This window comes from Camelus bactrianus, chromosome 7, assembly GCF_048773025.1.
Source record: "Camelus bactrianus isolate YW-2024 breed Bactrian camel chromosome 7, ASM4877302v1, whole genome shotgun sequence".
NCBI classification, from domain to species: domain Eukaryota; kingdom Metazoa; phylum Chordata; class Mammalia; order Artiodactyla; family Camelidae; genus Camelus; species Camelus bactrianus.
The window spans coordinates 81,200,543-81,216,208 of NC_133545.1; positions in this window are offsets into that span (position 1 = coordinate 81,200,543).

Sequence of the window (15,666 nt, forward strand, 5' to 3'; positions counted from 1 at the left end):
GTCACTACAACATTGAATTAGAGAATACTGAGTCATTGCTCCTAGAAGAAAATATAGGCTTAGATTCCTTTGAGCCTCTGGTGACATTTTCATCAACTGATCAATACAGAACAAACAGAAAGCACCGAAATGTGGAAAATATGGCATTAAATATACCATGAAAAGGAGACCTGTTTACAGCATGTGAGCTGAAAAAAGAAGGCAGAATATCATCTTGTTTGACCTCAGCTGGAAATGTGTACATCACCTGACTCAAATTTTCTTGCAGCTCTACACATCTATGAATGTTCGTGAAAGGGCCACTAAAAAAATCTGTGAATAATGAAGATCAAGTGTGTGTGTGTGTGTGTGTGTGTGCACGCGCATTTGTAGAACAACAAAATAGCTCTTGGAAATTAAAAACACTATAGATAGCAGAAATAGGAAAACCTCAATAGTGGATTAGGAAATAAAGAATTTTTCCAGGAAAAAGAACAAAAAAGAAAAAAGAGATGGAAACCAGAAAAGAAGGTTTAAGAAGTAAAGGACAAAACCCAGAAGACCCAATTTTTAAATAACTTTTCTTTACAAAAAGAGATAACACACAAAATTGGTTGAAGAAAATCAGTAAATAGTTTTTTTCAGAATTGAATTTTATGACTTCCCATATTGGAAGGCCTACATTATTTCCAACATAATAGATGAAAATAGAGCCACACTAAGAAGCATCATTGTGAGATTTCAGAAGGCTAGAGACAAAGAAGCAATTTTAGAAGGCTCCAGACACACACACACATACACACAAAGGATCAATAATCCAAAATGGAATCTGACTTTTCTAGATCAGACTGAAAACAAAAAGGTGATGAAGTAATTTCTTTAAATTTTTGAAGGAAAAGGAATTCCCTGCTAGGATTCTATACCTAGCCAAACTATCAATCAATTGTATGGTAAAAATGAAGACATTTTCAAATATGCAAGGTCTCAAATATTTTGCCTCCCTTGTACCCTTTTTCAGGAAGCTAATGGAAGAAGTTCTCCACTAGTGGAGATAGTAATCTGGAAATATTAAGAAAAAGCATTCAGACATCAGACAAGTCAATACAAAAGAGAAACAAGGAAATATTCAGGATGATGAAGAAGGGAAACTTCAGGATGACAATAGGGCCCCCAAAGTTGAAGGAAATCAGTCCAAATTCGAACCCTGTGACTCAGTAGATAGTCATGCTGAGGGTGTATTATCATCATGATACCTGCGTTAATATTATATTTTTAATCTGACAGAATGGCTAAAGGAATTGCTCCTTCAAAACAAAGAAGCATGTCATTACAGAGGAAATCATGACACATAGGGAATAGGGAATCCATATAAGGAGAAAGGAAATGGGAATTCTAAGGATGATAGACAAAGGGAAGTCCCAGGATGACTGTTATGAAACAGACCTAGAGATGTCTCCAAAGAAAATAAAATAGAAACAAGGCACTGAAAGATTACCAGTGTGATTTATCTTGTGAGAAATTAATCTGACAAGTTTTTGGAAGATGTTTAAACCACGAACTATACATACAAAGAAAATTAACAAAAATAAGACATGGATTAAGGAAAAACCAAAGTAAGGAAGGAAACTGAATCAGGGTATACCGTATTTTCATGGACATAATAATGCTGACACTGAATACTGATTCAACCTCAAAACACAGTATTATGTTTTGAGTATGGGAGAGTGGACACAGGGAGTGTTAGTGTTAGAGTTAAAGCCTAATCTGTCAGTACAGGAAGACAAAAGATAAAGTCTGAAATTGATGGATCAAAAGAGAGTAGTATGACATTATTTAATAAATACAAAAATGTATAAATACTGGAAGTAATAGATGAAACAGTCAAAAGTGGTTGCTTTGGGGCAGGAGGACTAGAGGAAGTAAGTGAAAAGGAATAGGACAAAGAACTTCTCTGTTTTTCAGTAAGCCTCTTAGTATGATTTAACTTTAAAACTTGTACACTTATTTTAGATTAATTAATAATTAGGCTGAAAATACTGTACGGAATTCCTACTTCTTCCAGCAGATACATTGTTTAAAATTGACTACTGATAGTGGTAATCATGGAGGTCTGGATGGGTAGGGTCATCTGGTCCAGCAATTTTCACCAAACTGACTGCTTACCCTCCAGGTACTGCAGTTGTACTTGTACCGAGAGTAAAGCAAAGGAAACTCTCTGAAGCTGGATTCCAGCTACCCAGACCTCCCAGTATTTTGGCTAAGAATGCCTTTCACTTAACAGAGAATTATGACCAAAATTGGATTGCAATAAGTTAACCTTTCATTTCATTTAGTTCCTAATGTTAGATTGGTACTAAAATCTATTTAAGGGCTTTTTCCTTTTCTACTTTCTTCCAGGAACATTATCTGGCATTCTTAACTTGGGGAAAGTCTGTATAAGCAACCTCTAAATCTTGGCAGAAAACAAAGTTGTTAGAGGTCTCATGAGTAAGACCAAGCTGTGGGATGTCTCAGGATTGACCTTCAAGATCATCTTTTCCAACCTCCCCATTCTACATGTTACAAGAAACTACAGCCAAAATGGCTAAGTCATTTAGCCAAGGCCATACAGCTATTAATGGCACAGAAAGGATGAGAACTCAAGTTTCCTGACTTCCAGCTCCACCGTTCTTTCGCTACATTACAATATGGCATACTACAACATACTACACTACACCACACAACACAACACTACTCTAAACTCTACACTACACTGCATTACACTACACTGGATTACACCTCATTAGCCTGTACCATACTGTGGTATGGTAAAAAACTGCTCCACACAACACAACCCTCCACTGTACCGCAATACATCATACCACACTGTATTACTGTCATCACTGTTTCGCACTGTAGTATACTACACTACAGTATACTACACTAAATCACACAGCACCATATTATGAAAGAAATAACCTGAATCAATTTAATGTCCCATCTTCTACATTAAATCAACAGAAGTCCACTAACATCCCCAACCTGCAAGCTCAGTCCAGCTCCAGCTCCTGAGCTGCAAGGAACGGACCCTATCCTTGCCTCACATTTCCCATGCCTCCTGTCATGGGCTTTAGGATTCAACTACCTTTCATGTAGCAGGCTGCCCCTTTCCTAATTTCCTTTGAATGTGTTGGGGGATAATCCAGGATCACTGCCCCAGGGCTGATCAGCCCCGGGCTCCTCCTTTGTTACCTGCCCATCCGCATGGTGCTCCATTTTGAGAACTGAGTTCTAAAGATGGCTCCTTGTGCTCAAGTACCTTGTACACACTATGGTTTATAGGGCTGAACTTTGTTCCTGCTGTCCTTTCCAACAAACCGAGCAGGACCCTAGCTCCCTCTCTGGACTAAGAATAGACCAATGCCTTGCCCTTTCTCCTACCCACACTAGGAACTTGGGCCAGAAACCTCATGCCCTCCCCAACAGCAGTGCTAGAGGAGTTAGATTTTTGAGAGGGAATATGCATTTGGCTAAAATCTTGGTCCTTGAAGTCAGATCTGGGTTTATCACTTACCAGCTGGTGACCTGAGTATTAGTTTCTTCACAAATGAAATAGAGATGATAGTGACGTTTAACCCATAGGTTTGTCATGGGGATTAAATGTAATTATGCACAGCAGGCTCTTTGCACAGGACCTAACATATATTTAGGGCTGAATAAATATTAGCTATTTTTATTATTTCATTTCACCCTTAAAAATAAAAAAACCCTTAGTAACATTATTTGAAATTGAGGTTCAGAAAGGTTAAGTAACTTATCCACAACCACATAGTTAGAAGGGAGAGGGGGAAATAAGACGGGGAGTCCATGTTCTAACCCCTTCCATATCCTGTCCTTTTAATCATCAAGCCCCCGGCCAGTCTGAATTTCTGAGCAATGCTCTGCCCACCTGTTGGGTGGCTCCAGCCTGGATCCCCCCTGGTGTCAGGCGTCTGTCTGAATCGTGACGGGAACATGTTGATCCCTGTTGGACCTGTGCCTAGCCCACCCAGCAGTAACTTCCCCGCCAGCCTCTGCAGCAAGGACAGCTCTCTCTCAGCTCCTGTTCCAACCTACAGAGCAGGGCTGGTGCCAGCTCTGCTCCCTGCCCCAGGCCTGTCTGGCTGCAGGTAGGCTATTCTGACTCACCGGAGAATCCTGAGTTCTGACTAATCCTTTGTCTAATGTCTTTTGCAGGGTCAACAGGATAGCCACAAATGGAAGGGGAGCAGGGAAGAAATGAAAGAGGAAAAGGTAGAAAGCTTGCTTTCCCTCTCGGCCCTATGGAGTCAACAGGAAATGGCTCAGTGTAGATCAACCACCTTACTGTCCTGAGTAAAAGGCAAGAATCCTCTCTTCCTGAGTGACTGAAGAGTTAATCATGACCCAGGCAAGAGTTTATCAGCCAGAGTTCCATTTCTGAATTTTGGAGAATCCCCTTTGTTTCATCTCAGCACATTCACTTCACTGCCTGTGTCTATTTTAATAGCCTGGAATGCAATTCCCTTTGCCCAGTATTCTCTTTCACTTTGGGTTTTTCCGACCCTCGGGGTAGATTTATGCTTCTAGCTGAATGATTACTCAGTGAATCTTCGCCAAGGGATGTTCTGTTCCAAGAATGACACATCTCTTTGGGGATGACTCTCTACCTAACGGGGGTAGGTGGGAGGTCAGGGGAAGCCCCTATCCTGAAGAAAATAGTTTCTTTGTGTGCTTGAAGAAAAACACTCAGATGAGGAACAGCCTGATTTGGGGGCTGTGAGTGGGTGAGCCACTCCAGTGAAGTCGTCCTCAACGCTCCCTCATAAGGAGAGATTATGAATTTAAAGAGCAGAAGAATTCTGACAAGCCTTAAAGCCAAAGGCAATTAGCAAAGGCTGAGCTACTTGAATTCCCTGCAGTTATGAAATTATTCCATCCTCATGAAATTATACATCCACATATCTTTATAACATATTCTCTTTATATTCTATACCACACATAAGACTACGTTGCATTCTTTTATTTGTATATATGAGCATTTCCTACTATGTTCAGTAGCCCTCTGGTCCCAGGAGATGCTACAGGAAAGAAAAATGCCATAGTCCAATCTGATTGGAAATGCTGCACCTTAGAGCCCCCTCATTGCTATGCACAAAGGACACTGGAATATTATTATGTTCTGAGAAATCCTGCAGTAAGGATTTTGTTTAATTTCATTGACTCTAGCATTCCAAATATGTGTGAACATGAATTCCTTTTCTCTACCCTAACACCTGCTTAACATCCCACGGAATCAGTGCTCCATACAACACCCTTTGAGAAATGCTGATATGCTGTGATGTGACGGTAAGTCACGGAGCAGGCCGGTATGCTCACCTCTTTGATGATGCCAATGCTTCAAACATCTTTGCTACTCACAGTTTATTTCACTCATGTTGCTTTAACACACTATGGGGATGATCTTTAGAACATGCTAAGTGACAGTAAAACTTTGTTCTTTGGGCCTTCATTCAATCCTATGTTTGTTGAATGCGGTTACTGATTAAGTTGGGCCAGTATAAGTCAATAGTAAAGTGTCTTTGTATGACTGAAAAAAATAAAATTCATTAGCTTTTGATGTCTTCCTCACTTCTGAACTAGATTATTATACCAACTTCTAGCCTGGATGCCCCAGCTCTGCCCTTTGTCTGCTTTATTCCACATCACCACCAGACCAACCTTTCTAAGTCCAACAGTAAGCAACCACTCTCCTTGACCAAAGCATGGGGTGGTCCCCAGGGCAAATCTCTCCTGCACTACTTCATCTTAAAGATCTTCCAGAATTCCTATTCATCCAACCTTATTTTCCTCCACTCTCCTAATCCCCAACATTACCAGCTAATGTTCTTATCATCTCACAATATCCGAGGTCCTCCTTGTTCTGTTCTGATTGCCTGAAATATTCAACTTTTCCCCTTGAACCAATCAGTAATTCTTTAAGACCCAACCTATTTCTTATTTTTCTTGAAGCATTTACTGAACATGCACATATATATTAATGTAATTGCTCCCTAAATGCCTTTAAGTTTCCTAAGCTATATTAATGGTGATTATACTTTCTAACCCCAAAATTAAAATGTTCAATCTGATGAAAAGGCATCTATGAAAGAATGAAATAAAATATTAGAAACCATTATAATTCTGGAATATATGAGATATATGAGATAGTCTCAAATACATGTGACATGTTCTCATGTGACATAATTTAGCAAGTAATTATTTATTCCCATAATAAGCTCATGTTGCTGACTCTCAATAGCATTTTAGGTCATTAGATGCTCAAGGGTCATATTTTTCAGTCCTTCTGACTTCCTCTTGCCCATAGTACATGTAGAAGCTTTTCAAATCTTTTCTAGTATAAAAAAGAAATCAAAATAAATTAAATTCTAAACACTTTCTAAAAATGCACTGATTGTTTCATATTGCACACCTGCAGTAGGAACAATAGAGCTAGGCAGTTTCTGTTCAGGTTAATGTTTTGTCAATTTCTCCATTTCCACATTCTACCTTACGATCAACCTCATTCACAAATGCCATCCACTAGGGAGAGACAGGTGTCTCGTGCAATTCAGGAATCCACTTAAATAGAACTTTCCCGCAAATGATAAATCAGAATGACGTAAAGAAATATGAATGCATAGCCCCCATCCCTGTCTGGTTCCACACCTGGCTATATCCCTTCCATACATTCACCGTATTTCTGAGGGTGTGAGCTATGACTCCTCTTTGGAAAATTCAGGATTATGTAATATGTGAGTGAGCCCCTGACAAAGACTCTAGACTCAGGGTTAAACCAATACATTATGTAAAGAAGATGAAGTAACAGTGATTTACCATTAATTGCAACACTGTAGATCATGAAATAACACCTACATTCTATCCATATTTCCATTGTACCCTTGTTAATAAATAAACTCTAAGTAATTATTAAGAAATTCTAATGGCCTGGCATAACATAATGGTAGATTCTAGTTTCTGCCCAATTGCCTTACACTTTAGAAACATTTTAAAACTGGAACAGACTCGTCTGATGTTTTCTCTCCACGAATCCTACATTTTCCACCAAAGACCAGAAGTTACAGAATTTGAGTAACTCCAACAGGAAAACATACACACACACACACACACACACACACACAAAGAAACTCTAGAATGCACGCAGACCAAAACCTACATGTGTGTTAAAATTAGAAATGAGCAAAATATTTATTAATAGAAAGAACACGTTAGTCCTACTGCTTACAGCCCAATAGTGAAGAATTATTATCATCATTGTTGGGATGGCCATATAATTCTAATATGTTGCAGCGATCTATAAAACTTTTATAGATCTTTTATAGTATAAAACTTTTACTCTGAAAAATATTTTCTTCAACTGATTTCTCAGGTTTCAGAGGCATGCATGTGGAGCTAAAAGTGAGGGAGGAAGAAGAAAGCCACTGGACTGGTCACAGTAGTGATTTACAATATGAAAATTGGTAGAATATTAGAGGGAAAAGCCATATTGATCTCTTACCCTGATGAAAAGTAAAAGATCATATAGTAGGTGGACTTCCAAACTTGTAGAAACGTAGGAAAGCCTGTCAGATTTAAAGTGTCATCTATGTTTATCTCCATCAATCCACTAACATTAAAAAAAAAAGTAACAAGAGAAAAAATGTACTATGTATTTCTTTTCCTGAACAGAGAATCTTTATACTTTGGGTCACTACATAATTTTTCTTCCAAATCAGGCCAGTTTTAAAAGGGAAAGGCACCACTGTTAATACTTCGCTGGAAAAACACACATAAATTGGGATAGTAAGCTAAATCAGGATTTAGAATGTATCCTGAAAGGTTAAAATTCAGATGGTACTTAAAAGGATGCCTGGAATATAATTAGATATGCAAAATAAAATAACAGATCCCCCACAAGTGCATATCAGTCTTAGATACTAAAAAATGACCCCCCCCTTTGAATACCAAGATAGTCTAATTTTCAAAAATACTTATTGTTGGGAAGAAATTTTGAGAAGAGCAGCCCTGGGACCAGTGCCAGGTATACACAGATCAAGAGCTACGGTGTTTCTCACAAATGGGGTAGAGGAGGACCCCAACTTTGACTCCTCTAGGACCTTCTTTTCCTCCTCCTTGGCGATTAGTCACGCCATGGTGTTTAAAACTGAAACGTTCATTTTAAATACTACAAAAATGTGGCACAGAGCGCAGGCAACGCATCTGTTCCAGCAAAATGTTATGTTTTGATCATTTTCAAAAATGATTTTTCTGTTTTTAAAGAAAGTGTGTGGACATGGAGATGAGTCAGTCAATCTGAGGGGTACTGTATGCTGGGTTATTTTGAAAGCTGTAAAATTTAAAAATACATGGAAAGAAAATAATTTTCCTTAAATATTATTTCAATTTTATTCTTTGACTTAGTATTTTTTTTCTTTTTCAATCTTTCCATAGCATCAGATTCCTTGCCAGAGAAAAAAAAATGTCATATTGAAGGCAGCTATGGAATCATCCTCACATGGAGACCTAGATGAAGGTCTACAAAAATGCTTATACTCATATTTGTAGACAGAGGTAATCTTTATTTGAAAAGAATGGCGTGTATAAATGCAAAGGTGATTTACTTAGACATATAATTACATTTCTTTTTAAAACATTCCCTGATTATGTAAATATTACCAAAATCAATCTATTCCTTGACTAGGACCTCGACCATTTTAATATTAGATCTAGTATTACTCAGGTGCACTTGGACGTGAACTGTGTCATAAGCTCAGTATTTTCTATCCTGATGTACATACCCCTTAATTTTCTAAATGAAATGCATGTAGTACGTTAACATTGAGAACAGCCTGAAAAAATGTAGGCTATTCTCCAGAATTAGGATGTTTGTAAACTCCGGTGTGGTACACAGTGAAACAGAATTTCGATGTGATTTCTCTTACTTTTCTGTCTTTTCTTTTTTAAGTCATGCAGTAATTCTGTTCTGCAGAGCCTCGAAAGTAAACTGTGGTGTGCTCTCTGTGAATACTCATGGGTAGTTTGGTCTCATTTGGCATGTTTGAGGCCCCACTGAGACAGGAACCCACAAATTCTGGTAGAGAATGAACACACTGACGTGTGTTTTTCATAAAAACAAGAAGAAAATCATGTTAATTTTGGTGCCATTTCTTTATCTGGAGAACTGGAGAGAAATGACAATTGTCTACTTCCTGAGAGATTACTGAATTCTGAGATGTCAGAAATTATTCGCATTTGTAAAGCACTTGCCAGCTAGAGTTCACAATACCACTGTATCAATTGAAATAAGTCAGAACAGCTACCTAACCAACTATTTTTATCTTTATCTGTTCATTTTGGCCATGTAAAGCAGAACAATCAATTGGTCTCAACCATTCTGAGATACAAACTGGCTGTTAAGAAAGCCAAAACACCAGATTGGCTGCTTTTTTTTTAATTGGTGTCTTTCACGATATGAAAATATTGGGTGAAAATGGAAAAACGGAGTCAAAGATCCAGATGTTTTCATCCTCCCGTTGCCAAATAGCCACACATTTCGTAGCATTCGGATTTGCAACTGAGTTTCTCAGCTTTCACCAGAAAGCCTGTCATTATATAGATACAGCCTTCTAAGGAGCTATAAACATGAAACTGATATGGTCCCAAGAAAAGCATCTCTTTTACCCAAGATAACAGTTGCTTGTACATCTGCTGTTTTCTCCTCACTAGGCAGCTTCCTGGACAGGAAGGGCACAGGATCCATTGTTCAGAATCCTATAGTGTTCTTTTCTTTATTTAGGCCTAAGGCTGCTCAGAGGGGAGAATACCTGTAAGCCAGATAACGGCCATGACAAGAAGAACTTCTCTCCTAACCTGGTCCACTCAGGAATTCAGAGAGGGCTGTGAGAGCTATCAGTGCAACATCAGGGGGGGCGTGAACCAGACCCATGTTTTCCGGATTGGTTTGTCTTATTACATCCTGACTAGGGCTTCTATTAGACATCAGAAAGGTGCGTGTCCTAAATCCAGTCTGCTAACAACCCTTACGTGGTTCACGTGAGCTTAGCAAAAGTAAGTAACACTAGCCTTAAGGGTGCGTGTTGAAGGTGGGGTGGGAAAGGGGACAAGTTAAACGTGTTGTCGTTTTGCCTACATTTAACGGCTGACATTTGTTTGCAGTGCTGCTTCTGCACCCGGGCACATATTAATTCAAAGCCACAACCACAGTATGTATTATCTGTAATTTTTCTTTTTTTTTTTTCCTCCTTGGATTCACTCCTCTTGAAATATCACATTTTAATTATGTGCATAGCAATGACTTCACTGCTTCTTAACTCAGCAGCAGCCAACTCATTTTCCCCTGATGGTATGATGACCTGTCCTTGTGGGAGAAACCCATCTGTTTATATTCTTTAAGCTGTATCTACACAGGAACAGGTTTTGTATGTTTTGAAACCATCTTTCCTCATTTCACTACTCACTGCTTGCCTAGAAAGGAGAAACCAAGGAACTGAGAGGAAATCACTGCATTTAATAAGTATTCCTGGCAAAACCAATAAACTGTGAGCACACTTGACATAAACGTGGCCTGAAAATTATCAAAGGAAGGCCATGGATTTCAACCCATTTCAGTATTTGCTCTCGGTGTCAAATACAAGAAACCATTTAGCACAGGGTTTGGTAATTAGCATGATAAATAGTAGTTATATTTTTCATTGGGATTATATATGGAGGGACCAGAAGATAAAATGTTTGTCTCTTGGCAATGTGTGAATGTTAATGAAAACTCTTTTAGCAGCCTGCTTGTCTATCTGATGCTAATAATAGGTTTATAAAGGAAAATGATTCTACCTGTCTGGCATAAATTCCCAGCTTGACAGTAAACATTGGTTGAGATGTACTTAATAGAGTGCCTTCAAAAGAAATTTTGTACTGTCAACTTACTTTCACAAGTAATTGCGGAAGATTGTTATCACCCGTCACAAGAAATCTTTCCATGGAAAGGGTTTACCAGGAAGAATGCAGTGTTCATGTGTAGAACTTTTTGCCCCTCCATATAGTTTCTGGATTCTACCATGAGTAGAATGGTCTTTGGTAATGACGGTCTGGTCCATAGTTCATTGAGGGGATTCCGTATAAACAAGATAATATCTCAGATTTGTATCCAAATTTAGTTTCAGTCCCGGAGCAGAGCTGGTAAAAGATTGGAAAAGTCTCCTTCTCAATCCATGGGAAAGGCAGATCTTCATGGGAAAGAATGAATATCATTCCTCTACACACAGTAGCTTATTAAAAAACTAGGTAAAGACCCATGAGAATACAAAGCATTTTCTAATGAATCTAAGTAATGCCAAATTTAGTCCAACTCCAGAAGCCCATAATGATACTCCAGCACAGACTTAAACACACCCAGTCCTGGAATTAAAGCAAATTTAGATTGGCAGGAGAGCCTTACATCCTTCCTCATGAACACTGAGGAATTGGAGATAGTTTATTAGTGTCCTATCCCTAAGGTCCGAGTGCTCGGGGGGTGAACAGGGTACTTGGCACCAGGGGTAGAAAACTGCTCCAGCTTCACTTCCTAGTCCCACCACGGGATGCAGACAGTGTGGCTAGCCCTCCTGCCCCGGCCACGAGTTCCCTGCCGACCCCTGTCAATTCCTTCACATCTCCTTCCAGTTCCTTGCAATTTCTTCTCTAGTTCAGAGAGTTCTGAGCCTGGTTATCGGCCCCAGCCACATTACAAAACATATCACCATTATTTGGAAAAAGAAGGAAAAACATAGTAAATGTACTAGGAACTAAGAGGACAAGAGAAATCACTTTAGGCTGGAAAATTTTCCCAGAGGGAAAAGAACGTGTTGGGTTTTCAAGGTAGACAACAGCTGAAAAAGACATTCTGTGTAGGCAAATGATGAAAGAAAAAGGCAAATCCAAATTGCAGGAAACAGACTGGAAGTGAATAATTACAGCCAGAACTTGGGAAACTGATTTGGTGCCATGTACTGTGGCACCATGTTGACCCTGATGGAGAAGGATGACTAGTGCTTCCCCAGGGGGAGCGAGACCTCGGCACCTCTAATGTTGCCTCCAGCAGCCGCAGGAGGCTGAATTTTCCCTGGAAGGAGGGACACAATTTTTATTGAAAAACTACTCCTTTTCAGGCAATGTTCTTGTATGTTATGCCAATAATGTTCCCCAAGCCCTGCTGATGAACATTTCACTATCCTTCCAGACTGTGCAAGTTATTAAACTGTTGTGTCTCAGCTTCAAACCCATCTTTTATTATCAGTTATGTGTCCGGAGCCTGGGACTCTGGAAACTGCATTTCTGATCATCTGAGTGCTCTGTATGAGGCTCTGCTGATGGAGAATGCTGGGGGGAGATGGCAGGATTGCAGGACATGCTTTTCCCTGTCTGAGCCTCTCCCCAGAGCGATGCCTCTTCATCCCCGCCATGACGGTGCACCCTAGCAGCCGATGAAGCTAGTTGGCAGTTTTTCCTACACTGATATAGTAGGTATTGTGAAGCCCCTTGGAGACACTGGAACGCCTTCTCATAGGCCTGGTTCCCGGCCCCTGCAGGCTGCTCCTCCAAGCTTGGAAGAGGTAGTCATTCTTAGCTCTTCCCTTGGCTGCCCCAGTGCTGTGGGTGGTGGCTGTTTGCTGTGACTGCCATCTCTATGATACCTCAGAATTCTCCTTTGACTCTTAGTTCTTTCACACATAACTGACAGTCCTTCATACCCTTCATACTGGATTCTCTCTGTTAAAATAACCAGAGTGGTTTCTGTCTCCTGACTGAAACTAAAACTTAAATAGGTTAATTAATCTATTGAACTTTTTAAAGTTTCCATGACTAACTTGTAACTTATAAACTGTAATTTATCCGAAGAAATCTTTCCCCTCTCAGCCGTCACCACAATAGCCTCCAGTTAGATACATACCTGCAGAGACAGAGTAAATTTTTTTTCCAACTAAGTACAACTCACTTGAATTAGTGAAGACTTTTATGGTTTTAGGTGATAGAAATCCAAATAGAACTAGATTAGGCCAAAGGGAGAATTCCTTGACACATGGGGAAAGGCAGGGGACTCAGCTGGTTGTACAGCCAGGCCTTAGACATACACCTGGAATGAGGAAGTCTCTCTTCACTGCGGTGTGGACACCCATGCCCACGTAGCTGCTTCCTATTTCATGTTCTCAGACTGAAAGAAATCTACCTGCTGATTTATATGTTCCAATTTCACCACCAGAGAGAGTTAAGATTTGCTTTTTCTCTCTCTGACCCCAAGCTCAAAATCCCAGGAAAGGGCTTTACTGGTAAAATATGGATCAAGAGTCCATGCCTGTACAGAGAAGCTGGAAAGTGACAAGAATATTACTCCAGCTTGGGTTATATGTTTTCCCTGGAACAATAAACAGTGTTATACACCAAGAGAAGCTCTTATTTAAACCCTAAGTCCAAGTGTAAGAAAGATTTCCTGATACAAGTGTGTATGCTGGTCTATGCGAGTGAAATAGTAGATGTCAACTGATGCTCTACTGTTACAACAAACTCTGCGTGCACACTTTGTGTGTGCCCAGCACACAATAGCTCACATGCCTATGCACTGTAGGGATACGCAATCAATCGCTGTTTCCAAAATTTGTTGATTGTTTTGATAAATAAATAGTCCTACAAATACTAGATTTTGACATGCCTTCCTTTTAAAAATAATATTGCTATAAAATCTTTCCTAGTAGTTAATGTTAAAAAGTGAAACTTATAATAGTAAACTACAAACTTTCAGTCAGTATTTCTGGAGCTGACTATGGCATTCTTTAGGATGGAAAGAATTATTTTAAAATAAATTAATAAATATTAGGCACCACGTCCTAGGTACTGGCTTAATTGTACAGACATTCTGTTTAACCCCCACAATGGCCCTGTGAAGTGATCATTATCATTCTTCTTTTTCAGAGGAAGAAACTAAGACTTGGTAAGATTAAACAGCTTAGCCAACTTTATGAAAGAGAGTGGTCGATTCAGGGTTATAACATAGATCAAAATGAATTAAAACCCCATTTTCTTTTCAATACATTAGTGGTTTCCCAGCTGAGCTCTGTGGAGTGCGGTGTTTGGCAGAAACTGCTCGGGGCCACCTCCTGTCCCAGTCAGCTGGTCTCATGCATCTGCCTCTACCTTGCTCCCTCCTCTGCATCAGACAGAAGCTCTGTCTATTATCTGTTCATCCCAGGCTCCTCAAAGCTCCCTTGAAAATAAATTACTCCATTAACAGTTACTCAATATTGGCAGCATCCTTAGCCTCTACTCACTAGATGCCAGTAGTACTCACTTCCCCAGTTGCAACAATCAAAAATGTTTTTAGACATGGCCAAATGTCATCTGGATAGCAAAAAATCACCCCCAGTTGAGAACTATTGTTTTAGACATGCCTGTCCCTCACCTAATACAAAGGGCGGGGATGCTGTTCATGAGTTCTAAAGGTGACTTTTTAAAAAATGCGTTTAAAAAAATGGAACCATGGCCTCATAACATGCTGTGTCGCATAGACACCTGAGTACAAGATGATGCTAAACTCTGGGGTTTTTATTGCAACTTTTATCTGGGTCATTACATTTTCAAAGCTTTAAAATACTAGAAACAAACACTGAGCTATTATTTCAAGTGTTAAGATATTTGCTTCTATTTTGAGGCACTTGATACAGTCCTGTATTAGTACATATTAACAGATATGGCTGGGGAAGAAACAGACGGTAAAATGGACTTTGACATAAGAGTAGGAGTTCGTCTCACAGAGAAGGGAAAAGGAGAAGCATTGCAGCAGTGGGAACAGCAGTAGCAATGGCATTAGAGGAGCTTAATGAGCTCAAGAGTGGCCCTGTTTGCATGACTGGGAAATGGGAAGGGCAGGTCGGGTAGGAAGGACCTGAAGGTTTGAAAGCTAAGTTAGAAGCAGGTTGTCAAATGGAACATGATTAGCTGATTTAAGTCACAAAAGTGGTGTGGTCAGAACATGCCTTAGGAAGATAACTCCGGTGTTCTCAAGGGGAGGGAATGGAACTAAAGGTGAGAATGAAGGCGTGAAGACCTGTGTCAGCACCAGCCAGCTCTAGCCCAAGCTTAGCATCCATGATTAAGGAGCTCAGAGCCCGGTTCAATGAAAAACTAGGCCAGGTGTTACACTGAGGTCTCCTTGCCTGCAGAAGATAAGGTCTGAAAATGCCCTGCTGCTCTGCTCCAGGAGTCCTGAGCCCACGGGAGCCTGGATTCATAGTCTCCCTGTCTACCTTCATCCCACGTGATGCAACTGTCCTGAAGTCTCTGCTCAGGTTCCATGTGTCCATTCATTCTCTTCTTTCTATTCTTTGGTATGCATTTCATCGCTCCATCCCATCAGCTCCCCATTTACTCGTGTCAGTTTCTTTTTATCTAGGCTACATCATGCAGCCAGTATTCTCACTTCTTTACTTGAATGTCCTTCCTAGGCTTGCAAAACCATCACATACTGAGAAGAGTTGCCCCCTGGAAATCTGGATACCACACCCAAGTTTTCCTACCCTCAATGTCCACTGATTATTGATTTAGGTAAGGGCTGGACCTAAAAGTATCTCTTTCTACATGGTTTTGCACTGTTGGGTTGATGGGGTA